Source organism: Lepidochelys olivacea (genome assembly GCF_965140295.1).
Source record: "Lepidochelys olivacea isolate rLepOli2 genome assembly, chromosome: 23".
NCBI lineage: Eukaryota > Metazoa > Chordata > Testudines > Cheloniidae > Lepidochelys > Lepidochelys olivacea.
Window position 1 is genome coordinate 4692684 of NC_140433.1, and position 13067 is coordinate 4705750.

The 13067-nt window shown below is 52.3% G+C and overlaps 1 long non-coding RNA gene across 1 annotated transcript; it reads left to right on the forward strand.

Moving 5' to 3' along the window:
• Positions 1-6440: 6440 nt before the first annotated feature.
• Positions 6441-8483, forward strand: LOC311511997. The gene is made up of 3 exons (XR_014709377.1): positions 6441-6504; positions 7263-7383; positions 8183-8483. It is a non-coding gene; the product is annotated as an uncharacterized lncRNA (long non-coding RNA).
• The last annotated feature ends 4584 nt before the right edge of the window (positions 8484-13067 follow it).

Consider the following 13067-nt stretch of genomic DNA (forward strand, 5'->3'; position numbering starts at 1 on the left):
AGGCTGATTTGCAGCAAGCAAACGAGGCCCGCTCACTAACCCAAGAAGTCATCACTAGTACAGCTGAACGGGCCGATTGGTTACAGCACCGCTGCGCGGTTAGGGCGGCTTGCATTGCGAACCTCCGGCGGCGAAAGGGAAGATAGCAAGACGTGCGTCCCCTTGCCGTACGCGCACTGGTACGCAAAAGCGACTGGGATCCAGACATTTGGGAGACGAGCGAGGACGAGTCCCCGGGGAGGGGGACGGCGGGAAGGCGGGACTGTACCCACAACTGCGGCCCATTGTTGAGACATGGTATGAGGGACCGCGCAGGGAGAACGATCAAATGGTAGGAAGGGATTTTATCCAGGAATATAAATCCTCCGAGATACAGGATTTTGTGCAGCATTTCAAGCAGCGTCCCAAGGAGTCGCTGCTGGCCTGGCTGCTACGGGTTGTGGGACAATGGAGCGGATGTGATTACCCTTACCCGTGCTGAGCTAGGCAGGATGGGCTCGCTCACCAAAGACCCCCTCCTTCGTAGGAGTCTCAAGATAGGGGCCAACTCGGAGGCGAATTATCCGTATCCCTCCCTCATAGCATGGTTGACCATGGCTGTCAAAACCATCTGCAGTTTGCCCGCAGACATGGATGATGGGTTGGAACAGTGGGCCTCCATCCCAGAGGGGGTTAGCCAGCTCCGACAGCTGGGCATGCTCACCGGCATCTTTGCTGAGCATTTCGAAGGGCCTGATGTCGTGGAGCTGACCCGTACCATCCGCACCCAGCTTCTGCAGAACCTCCCCCACACACACACACCTCAAGGTGATGATCCCGCCGATGGTTGGGGGGGGCCGTAGGGTCGGTGGGAGATGGGAGGCAGCTCATGATGCAATTAACAGAAATTGACAGTATGACGAAAACCACAAAGCCGCGGCAGGTGAATGTGAAGCAAAAGGAGAGGGTTAGCCGCAATATTATGTTTAAAGACCTACTGAGAGCAGGGATTCCCCTGGGGGAAGTGGATGGGAAAACCAATGCTGAGCTGTTAAAACACTGGTTACAGCTTAAGCCGGAACAGCGTACCAAGGAGAGGGTAGGAGCCCCGAAAACAAGGTAGATGGCACCCCCCAGCGGCCCCAACCGTCTACCCCACCGGCAGACTATGTCGAATGGAAGCTGCCCGCCCAGTATTGACGGGGTGGGTCCCCCTCGCCCCCAACCCTGGAGGTAAGGTGCTATGTAGTGGGGGACCACCGCCCTTATGTCCCAGTAGAGATCTACTGGCCTAATGGGGGGCGACAACGAGTAATGGCCCTTGTGGTCACAGGAGCAGAGGTGACTATATTGCATAGCACCCTGCCCCGTTGGGGCGGGCCGGTAACGGTGAGCGGCCTCGCAGGGGTGGATGCTCAGGCCGCACCGATGCAGTTACGGCCGGCCATCGGGAAGGCCCCCCCCATACGAGTCACCGTTTTAATCGCCCCCCCTTCATGAATATATATTGGGTATAGACCTCCTCCGAGGGCAGACCATAGATACCCAATGGGGATCCTTTTCCTTTGGGCACCTGCTGTACGTCCGAGCGGTTGTAACCATGCTGCGGGGGCATCCGCGGTGGGACCCCGTGGTGCTTCCAACCCCCACCACGGTGGTCAACACCAAACAGTATCGGATACCTGGTGGGCATGAGGAAATAACCGCTACCGTTAAAGGTCTGCTCCAGGTGGACGTCATTCGCCCCACCATGAGCGCATTCAACAGCCCTATCTAGCCAGTCCATAAAAAGGACGGAACCTGGCGCATGACAGACTACCACAACCTGAATAGGGTCACCCCAATCCTGACAGCGGCAGTTCCCGACATGGTCTCCATGGAGCGCCTCGCAACGCTGGTAGGGCAGTGGCATGTCGTGGTGGACTTGGCAAATGCCTTCTTCTCCCTTGCTATTGCCCCACAGAGCCAGGATCAATTTGCCTTTACGTGGGAGGATCAGCCGTACACGTTCACTGTGATGCCACAGAGCTCCAAGCATAGCCCTACCATCTGCCACCAGTTGGTTAGTCGAGACCTGGAGCAGGTGACTCTTCAGGAGGGAGCGGTACGATCTTGATGATGTCCTGCTGAGCGGGCCCCAGGAGGCGGCACTCTCCGAGGCCAAGAACAATGTGTTGCAGGCTCTGGCAGCCAGCGGATGGGCTGTCAACCCTGGTAAAATCCAGGGGCCCAGCCAGGAGGTGATCTTCTTGGGAATACTTTGGTCGGGGCCTCAACGCAAGATCCCACAAAAAGCCATCGAAACAATTACCCACTTCCCAGAGCCCACTAGCGTAAGCCAAGCCCAAACTTTCCTGGGCCTCCTTGGGTATTGGCGCACATTTATTCCCCATCTAGGGTACATCTTGCAGCCCATATAAGCAGTAGTCCGGAAGAAAGCCACGTTTAGTTGGGGGGCCAAGCAGCAGGCTAAAGAGGCGCTCAGCCAGCATGCAGTGCTGAGCCCAGACAGACGAGGCACCCCCTTCGAACTCGAGGTACCAGTGGTTGACCACGTGGCCTCGTGGGGGCTGTGGCAGCAAGCTTTGTCTCGAAAGCAGCCCGTAGGGTATCGGTCGCGATCCCTGTGAGGCGAGGCTGAGCATTACACACCCCTTGAACAGCAGCTGCTTGCAGTAGTGTGGGCCCTGCAGCAAACCGAGCCCATAACAGGCGGAGCCTGTAAAGGTGTGTACCCCGCTTCCGATTATGGGTTGGGTCCGGGACGAAAGCCCGCTCACACGGACTGGGGTAGCCCAGACTCAGACCCTATGGAAGCGGACACTACCTGCAGCTGCGTATGCAAATGACCCAGGCAAGCATTACCGACGCGCACGGGCGCCTTTTGAGTGCTGTCACCTTCGAGGAACTGCCCTCCGGGGGCCAGCACACTTATGCCCCCCCGGTCGAAGTGCCTCAACCCCCCTGTATGGAGGCCCCTCCCTATGCTTCCTTAACCGAACAACGAGAGGTCGCGTGGTTTACTGATGGATCGGCCTCGTACAGGGGGGCAGAACGGTGGTGGCGAGGGGCCGCATATAATCCCTGCCTTGAGGAAATACTGTTCGAAACCGGTCCTGGCCTGTCCTGCCAGTGGGCTGAGCTACGGGCAGCCTTCATGACCATCTCAGAGAATCCAGGGCCCCTTTATCTGTATACGGATAGCTGGGCAGCCTACAAAGGCATGACGCAGCGGATGGCCGTCTGGCATGCGGCTGGCTGGAAGGTGCATGACAAACCCCTTTGGGGTTACAACATGTGGCCTGCCATTTGGGATGCCTGTAGCCAGACAGAGGCCCGTTGCTGTTCGTCATGTAGACGCCCACCTGACGGGGAATCAGAGGAGGCCCGGTTTAAGAGAGAGGTAGATGACATAGTCACAGTATATGTAGTAGCTGCCCCCGGCCTGGCCGAATGGATACATCAAAAGAGTGGTCATCTAGGAGGGGAAAAAGCAATGCAATGGGCCACCGATCGTGGCTTGCAGACCATGATCGGAGCGCAGCGGGATGCCCATCAGCACCGCCCACAGTGCACCAGGCTCTTCCCCCAGCACTTAAAAGCAGAAAAGGGGTACCTGAAGCGAGGTCAGAAACCTGGGGAAGTATGGCAGGTGGACTACATCGGCCCACTGCCCAAAAGTCAGCGACATAAATACGCGCTAACTGCAGTAGAGACATATTCAGGTCTGCTCTTTGCATACCCGTGCGCAAGCATCACACGGGAGCAGACTATAAAGGGGTTGGAAGAACTCACCCACTACTACGGATCCCCCCTCGCGGTGCAAAGTGACCCGGGAACAATTTTATGGGAATGGAAGTAAGAGAATGGGCTAGGGGACGGGGGATTGCGTGGGTGTTCCACGTCGCATACCACCAGCAGGGCGCCGGGCTCATCGAACGCACGAACGGCTTGCTTAAAGACCAGTTACGCAAACTATCTCCCACTGAGTCCCTGGCCGGGTGGAGCCGTAATCTCCGCCAGGCCATGGCTGCGTTTAATGACCGCCCTCTGTACGGCTCCACCCCGTATGCTAGATTCAAGGGGGAGGTCATCGAGCGGCCTCCCCATTCGGGCCACCCCGGGAAGCGCTGGTCTCAATCTGCAGGTCCCTCAAGAGGGCCTCACTCTATAGCCCAATAGCCGGAACCTTGTAAGTACTGGCTTAGCCATAGGGCTCCCACAAGGCTATTATGGGCGCATGGCCCCATGCAGCAGTCTGGCCTTAAGGGCATAGATGTTGCGGCGGGAGTAATCGACGCTGACTATACCGGGGAGGTTAAGGTGCTGTTGGTTCACAATGGCCCGCAGGCAGTAACCCTCCCCCAAGGCGAACGTATTGCGCAGTTGATTTGCGAGCGCATTGGGTTGCCTGATGTCCGGGAGGTGGATGCAAGTGCGAGAGGGTTCGGCTCGACTGGACGTGCAGTTTGGGTCCACGACCCCACCAAACATAACCCGCTCGAAGGGGAAATGCTAGCTGAGGGTCCCGGGCACACTCACCTCGTACTGCTAAAAGGGGAAGACGCCCCAATTTATGTGCGCTCTAAGCGTCTTTCTTCCAGGCAACCATAACCGCTGCACTGCAGTTTGGGCGGGTCCGTGGAGCGTCCTGGTCGCGCCACCCGAAGGCTGACACTGGTGATGGCCCTATGGCATGTTCTCTATGGAATAATCCTCGAACTGATTTTAGCTGCAATAGGTGCCCAAGCCACATGGCACCACAACTCGGCCGTCCAGTGGATGCAATCGGTGGCACCAGCAGGTAACAAGTCGGACTGTTGGTACTGCACACGTGCCCCCCAATTGGGGAGCGCCGGCGTTCCATGGGCCGCAGTGCCGTGGAATGAACCCTGGGCCCTTACCGACACCACTTTTCTCACTAAGTATAATGAAACGCCCCCTTCCCGGCGCCAAGGGACACCGGTAGTGATACTGGGGGATGCGTATTGGTGTGTTCAGTGGCCTTCGGCGATGGATGCCGCTCGTCCCGCCGGAAAACTTCCCCTTTCCTCGTGCGCAGTGATAGAGAATACCTGCCAGACACCGGGCAGTTTAACCTTACTGCTGGCCCACCGGAAATGCACGGTGAGTGAATGGCCGGAGAGGCGTGGGTCTCGAGTGACAATTGCTCCGATTCCTCTGAACCCGATTTGACCTATACCAACGGCACCACCCTCTGCCATCGGTGGTGGGGTGAGTGGGGACTACATACCCGTGGTTTTCTGTATTCCTACAATTGTGCCCCTCAGCACAGTTAGGCGCGGGCAAACCCCGCGTGCACATTACTGGTCTCACTGTGACCAAAGCTCTGATAGTTGGTGTCGCAATGCCTCAGATAGCCCATGGCTCCCCACGGCAGGATTGCCAGGGCTGTACTGGCTATGTGGCCGTTGGGCATATAAAACCCTACCCAACCAATGGTGCGGACGGTGCACATTGGGACGGCTCCTCCCCTATACGTATGGAATGCAAACCATGCCTGCTCATGCAGTGCATAATTACATATTGGTGGCACGTCCACGACGGAGCCCAAATCCCATTGTGCAGAGACCCACGGGCTTCCCTCAGTTTGTCCGCGCTTTCCTCCCCTGGCTGGGGTGGCCGAACCGGAGCAGGCTATTGTAAATATTTCAGTCACATTAGAGATTATAGAGAATACCACCACGGATGCAATCCAAGCCCTGCAATTAGAAGTAGCTTCTTTGTCGCAAGTTGTATTACAGAATCGTATGGCGTTGGACTAGTTATTAGCCGCTCAAGGCGGCATTTGTGCCTTGATTAATGAAAGTTGTTGATTTTACTCAAATCAGGATAAGAGCATCGAGACTGATGTTCATAATATGATGGACCACTTGATGTGGGCTCTGAGGCTTCTGTATGGGATGACCCTTGGCGGTGGCTAACCTCCTGGCTTCCGGATCTCAGCGCTTGGGGGAGACGCATCGGGCTCCTGCTATTGATTGGACTACTGGGCTTTGTATGTGTGTTTGTCATTCTTCAATGCTGCGTGAATTGCTCCTCCGCCCTCCTGGCCCGACTGGCAATCCCCAAACCAGTGCGCACGCTCGAAGTTCGCTGGTGGCAGTAACTAATACACCTCAGTCCGCCAAGGGGTGGAGTGTAGGGGCAAGGTTGTGGAAGATTGGCGAGGAGCTAAGTGGTGGACTGAGTACGTAACTGGAGGTAAGCGGCGGATGCAGGCAGTTTCAACGAACTTTGTCCAACAGACCCTGCCAAAAGACATTGTAGCCTAGCTCAGCATATTTTTGCCTGTAAACGAGTCAGTTTATGTAATAAGCATAAATCGTACATATAAGAATGTAGCCAGCTGTTGACCCCATGTAACCCCGAGATAAGCGCGGAGAATATAGCACCGCAGAGGACTCCCCCACGGCAGAATCCTGCCTGGTCAGCTGTCCCAAACGGCCAGAGTCCCTTGCAGCCCCGCCGCGCGTCCTAGGGGCTCCCCACGCAGATTGGAGCGTAAGTTCTTCCTTCCTTCCTTCAGTAAAGCATAGTTTACTATTCTTAGGCCCAAGTGTCCTCCTTTCGCTGGTATCTCCCCCCCAGCCCTTGTGGGCACAAATGCTGACTATCATATTTATATATAATCATATTAATAATATCTATTATCCTCACCATCTGTATATTAGTGTGCATTATGCACAAATAGCATTAAGCCCAACCATTATAGCAGTCATAGAGCCTAAACTGACCTATATCTTTACTATAATCCTGTTCACTTATGCTAAGTATCCCAGAACACCTTGCATTTTACCGAAGCAAGCGTTGGGCTTAAATAGATAGGAAAACCATCAGGATCAGGACATCGGAGTGTTTTACCAGAACAGTAGAAGGCAGGGAGTTACTCTCACAGGCTAGTACTGGAATGTCCAACAGGAAAAGGACAAGATATAAGTGTTCTACCCTGTCACAAACAGGAGACATTCTTGTCAACTGCTGGAAATGGCCCACCTTGATTATCACTACAAAAGGTTCCCTCCCCCTCCCCCTCCCCACCCCCACCACTCTCCTGCTGGTAATAGCTCACCTTAAGTGATCACTCTCGTTACAGTGTGTATGGTAACACCCATTGTTTCATGTTCTCTATGTATATAAATCTCCCCACTGAATTTTCCACTGAACGCATCCGATGAAGTGAGGTGTAGCTCACGAAAGCTCATGCTCAAATAAATTGGTTAGTCTCCAAGGTGCCACAAGTCCTCCTTTTCTTTTTGCAGATACAGACTAACACGGCTGCTACTCTGAAACCTAGGAGATGCCTTCACACTTCTGGGTTCCTGGAACGCATGTGTTCAGAACAAAGAGAGAAGGGGCACAGCATGGTACCAGAAAATCAAGGTAAAAAGCAGATTGGAAAAATCTAGTTTCAGATGATGTACACTGTACCTTTTACTTCTACACAGGCAGGGTATAAGAAGATAGCTTCTAGAGGTGTAAATTTGGAGCACACCCTCTGCATAAGGTGAACATAAGAACGCTGCACGAGACAACAATCCATATAAAATGATAATAGAATCCCAACTGCACACATAAAACGATGGGGTCTAAATTAGCTGTTACCAGGCACTCCAGAAAGATCTTGTGGATAGTTCCCTGAAAACATCCACTCAATGTGCAGCGGCCGTCAAAAAAGGGAAGAGAATGTTGGGAATCATAAAGAAAGGGAGAGATAAGAAGACAGAAAATATCATGTTGCCTCTATATAAATCCATGGTACGCCCACATCTTGAATACTGCGTGCAGAGGTGGTCGCCCCATCTCCAAGGAGATATATTGGAATTGGAAAAGGTTCAGAAAAGGGCAAGAAAAATGATTAGGGGGATGGAACGGCTTCCGTATGAGGAGAGATTAATAAGGCTGGCGACTTTTCAGCTTGGAAAAGAGATGACTAAGGGGGGATATGACAGAGGTCTATAGAATCGTGACTGGTGTGGAGAAAGTAAATAAGGAAGTGCATTTTACTCCTTCTAGTAACACAAGAACTAAGGGTCTCCACATGAAATTAATAGGCAGCAGGTTTAAAACAAATAAAAGGAAGTATTTCTTCACACAACGCACAACCACTCTAACTCCCAGATCCTTCCTACGTGGCGTACTTTGCATTTGTCTTTATTGAATTTCAGCCTCTTTATTTCAGACCATTTCTCCAGTTGATCATTTTGAATTCTAATCCAGCCCTCCAAAGCGCTCGCAACCCCTCCCAGCTTGGTATCGTCCGCAAACTTTATAAGTGTCCCTGGCCTCTGTTTGCCAGAAGCTGGGAATGGGCAACGGGATGGATCACTTGATGATTCCCTGGTCTGTTCATTCCCTCTGGGGCACCTGGCATTGGTCGCTGTCAGAAGACAGGACACTGGGCTAGACGGACCTTTGGTCTGACCCAGTCTGGCCGCTCTTATGTTCTAACTTCTTGGAGACTGGGATCACCTAGAACCTTTTCCCTGTACTTCGTTATTGGCTTCTAGCAATAAACCTGACTGACAGCAGTTGGTCGGTCTCCTGAGTCAATTTCATTACAGACCAAGGTGTGGTCAAGCAATCGACTCTACAGCTGATCAGCATGATGCATCAGCATTGTGGGGAGAGAAGGGAGGGGTAAAAAAAAAAAAAAAAAGCTTTTGTTGAAACTTTCCCAACCAGCTGTAGTTTCCCACACGAGAGTTTTCCAGGAATTTCCTCTTACGGGAAGTTGACTTTCCATTCAGTTTGGGGTGAAAGGTAATGTCGAGATGTTGGGGCACCAGAAATTCCGAGTTCTGACTAGCTTTGCTCAAGTTTTTTGAATGCTTGGGGCTAGCAAGCATGGGTTGCCCGCTGTAAATGGGAATCCCTGAGGAGGTCTGCAGTGCCACACTCCTGCGTCACCACGCATATGTCCTCATCCACCGTATCCCTGAAAGCCGGCAGGAGCGAAGGCGGAGAGACTGGGGGTGCCCCAAAGAGAGGTGCGGGAGGTTCTCCCTAGCACTGGGTGTGGCCCTGTGTGACTAGTTCCAGGGCACTCAGGAGAAGGGGGTATCAGAGGCAGGGCTGATTGCCAGAGGCTGGGATCATGCTTCTCTCTTCGGTCATAGGAAAAATTGGGTTTGGCTCATCCTCTGCTCTCTGAGGCTTGGCACAGGGAAAGCTGGGCAGGAGGAGGGTGGGGAGGGGTACGCAGAGCAGCCCTCACTGCCTTGTATCAGTCTCCATTTAACACTGTTACACCGCCACACCAGAGCACACCAGCCAGGCGACTCGGCAGCCCAGGCCAGCCAGGCGACTGGACGGTCTTCTCCGAACGGGGCATGGCCTGACATACTTCAATTGTCAGCTCCTTAGAGCAGGGAGCATCCTTTTGTTCTGTGTTTGTACAGCACCTAGTGCCATGGGGTCCTGGTCCATGACCGGGCGCCTAGGTGCTACTGTAATATGCCTAATAGCAACCAAAACGTACAGCGCCTGGCACCACAGGGTCCTGGTCCGTGACGGGGGCTCCTACGTACTACTATAATACATCTAATAGAAATAAATGGAAGGGGAGGGTCCCCTATGGAAAACAACAACTAGAGTGTTTGGAACATGAGATTCCCGCTTACCCTCCAGCGTAAATTTCTAGTGACAAAATAATCCTCCAGACATTTTTCAATGATAAATTTAGATATTCTCCCTGGGAATTTTCTGAACAAAACAAATAGTTTCGTTTAGTTTCTAATCAACGTTTGGAAACAAAATGGAAACATTTTATTTCACCATCCAAGTGTAATTTCAGGGGGTTTTTTTTTAAATCAAAACATTTCATTTTTAAAAAGATTTTGGCGTATTTCCCTCCACCTCCTTTTTTGGCCTTTGGGGGGGCAGGGAAAGGTAAGAGATATGGATCTGTTTTAAGCAGTAAAAAAAAAAATACGATCTCTTCCCCCATTTTTACTGTTCCCCCAACTTTTGCCAGTTGTAAAAAACAGCAACAAAGTGCAAGAAGTGGGGAGAAAACCCCAATATTCTGAAGCAAATAAGTTTTACTTTTTTTTTCCCTCCTGCAATTTTCCAAAAGGAAGCATTTAAAAGAAAACAATCGTCAAATATTTCTCTAAACTAAAAATTCCAGGAAAAAATATAAAAAGTTTCCTTGAAAAGTGTGGGTTGACTGAACGCTCTTTTCCAACGGAAAAAGGTCTCACCAGCAATTGCACAGCTAATGCAGAGATCTTACTCCGCTGTAGAGCTCAAAGCGCTTTACAAAGGAGGTCAGAGTCATTTTCCCATTGTCCTAATGGGAAATCACACAGAGGGGCTACCCAAAGTCACCCAGCAGAGACTGGAACCCCAGTCTCCCAAGTCTCACTCCAGTGCTCTAACCACTAGGTTACACCACCTCCCTTATAAAAAGCCGACAGAGGATGGCCTGATCCATTTCACAGAGCCCAATCACTTCCATTAGTTCTCCGCCACTAGCGGGTAACCAGACATGCCGGTAACCGGTGCACTGTGGGGTAGCAGCAGGCCGACGTTCAGTTACCTTGGTGGTGGAATGCATTCACACCAATACTACAAGGCTGGAACTGGCATCAATGGGTGGCTGGAGAAAGTTTGGCAGCCCTCCCTCCCCCCCCCAAAAAAACCTGATAATCAGCCCCCTTTAAAAAGCCACCTTAAGTCGGGCAGTCCAAGAAGTGCAGTCACTCCGGGGACATTCCTGGCGCTGATCCAAGGCACACCTAGACCCAGCACACTTAGACCCAGAAACTCTCCCCTTTCTGCTCCAGGACAGGAGACTGATTTGCTGTGTCCCCCTCGCCCAAAGTGCTGCCATGAGCCAGGCTCATTCTGGCACCCCCTTGCATTGAGGCATAGATCTGGGAAATCACTCGCTTCTCTCGTGTTACCCCATTTGGATCTGAGCAGTTTGCCAATATTCAGGGCTGTTTCCATCAGAAGGAGAAATTGAGGGTGGAGCCAGTTATCTTTGATGCAATCCTGCCTATTTACAAAGTCTTGTTTCCCTGAACACAGCAGGAATCAAACGGCAAGAGCCAATTTCTTGGCTCGCAGTTCCAAGCCTCATTCTAGCGCTCAGCCCAGAAACTCTCTAACTCAGTTTTTTCTCAGGGCCACATCATCAGTGCTTCCATAGCGGGGTCTGGTGCTTCCTTCTCTCTCTGCTTCTTTCACACACACACACACACACACACACACCCTCCACAAAACAATAGCAAGCAACACCCCTTCCATCCACAAGTGCCTTTTTTTTGGGTGGAAGCTGCTATTGTTTCCACAAAGGAGCTTAATTGTTTCTAACATTTATCCCAAATGAAAGGCAGTGGTTACACCTACTGTCTTCAGCAAGGTTTAACCCAACCCATAATACTCCCAACCCCTCTCCTCAGGAGAAGACAGGTCCCTAGAAGGCATGTGCGTGGGGGGGTGTGGATGCGCAAAGCCCAATCAGTCCAGGGAGAAGCTCAAACTGAAAGAGCCTTTGCAGCAGTATAAAGCATCTGGGTGTGGATTGCTTAGCTGAGCAGTTGCAGATTGAAAATTAATTAGCATGGTAATTTCCTCTGTGGCCCCTAATAGCCCAGGCTCAGTCTTGTAACTAATTGTAAGCAGCCTCCCAGTGACCAATTAGTTTCACTGGAGAAATCCTCTTCCCCTTCCCCCCCACGCGCGCATCAGACAGGTCCATTCACTTCTCTCACTGTCAGGAAGCACTGAGCCAATTGGAGAATATTGGGGGCCGGGGGAGCAGGAGCAATTTCCCACCTTTAGGATGTATTTGGTGGGCAGCAAAAGTGCCAAAGCAGGTGTCAAGGAGGAATTAATGACATGAGTCTGCTAGCGGGCCTATCCTGCCAAGAAATGGTGAAGTGGGCTGTGCTCAGCTATGAGGGAGGGGCTCACTAGGTGAGGAAAGACCTAGGGTGTGAGCTGAGCAACCCGAAGGGAGGAATCCTAGGAGCAGACAAGTTCTGGAGGGGGAGCCACCTGCTCATGTTAAGGTTACAGACGAGGGGGAACCAGCAGAATTAGGCTGTGTGAGCATCAAGGTGTCCTCCCATGTGCAGATAACTTGGCACCCAAGGGACATATCTTAGAACAAGTTCGGCTCACTGAGGTTATGGATACATTGCAGCATCAGGGATCCAACACGCAACCTCCCTCCCATGGCCCAAGCCCCTACTGCTTAAGCTAATGGGGTCGTGTCCAGTGGCAGACTGGTATGATCTCACTCCAAGCCATGGACCTGCTGGGCCTTTTCCCACCTCTGGCTCCCCCCACTAAACGTCTGCCAGCATCAGCCCAGCCGGGAGCCTGACGGAGCCATCAGCATATGTAGGACGGAGACCTGAATGCCAAGGCATGCCTGGGGAAGGATTCCCCCCAGGGACCTGGGCAAAGCCCACCAGCATGGGGGTCAATGTGCGCCCAATATAAGCACACCATGCCTGTGTCTCCCTCCAGTGGCTGGCTCACAGGAGAATAGCCTACTATTGCTGCTGCCCCGCAAGATCCTGGAGCGCCTTTTCCTTCCATCCTCATGTACCAAGCCTACTTCACCCACCCTAACCTACAAGGGAGGGGGAAAAGATATGCTCAGTCGTCTCCCTTCTATGGGTGGGCCCCACAGTCCCATCTCTGGGGCTAGAATACAGAGCCACTCGTCACCCTTGTGATGCCCCATAAAGCACTCATGGGCCCTCGTTAGCTATTCACTCCTCCCCGACTATTTATTTATAATACCAAACTGCTCGACGCAGAGGCTGCCTGTTTTGGAAGAAGAATCTATCTATGGTACTGGGGCACGCCCCATATTCCCACCACATCCAAGCCACTTTGATGCCTTTATCCTCACATCAGAACGCTCCCATTTTACAGATGGGGCACTGAGTCACAGAGAGAGGCAGTAACTCACCCAAGGTCACAGAGAGAGTTGGTGGAAGAGCCCATGTCTCCTGAGGACCAGGTTAGCACCCCTAACCACTGGGCCATTCTTCCTCTCCAACAACAGAGCCGCTGTGGGTAAATAGATCCCACTCTCCCAC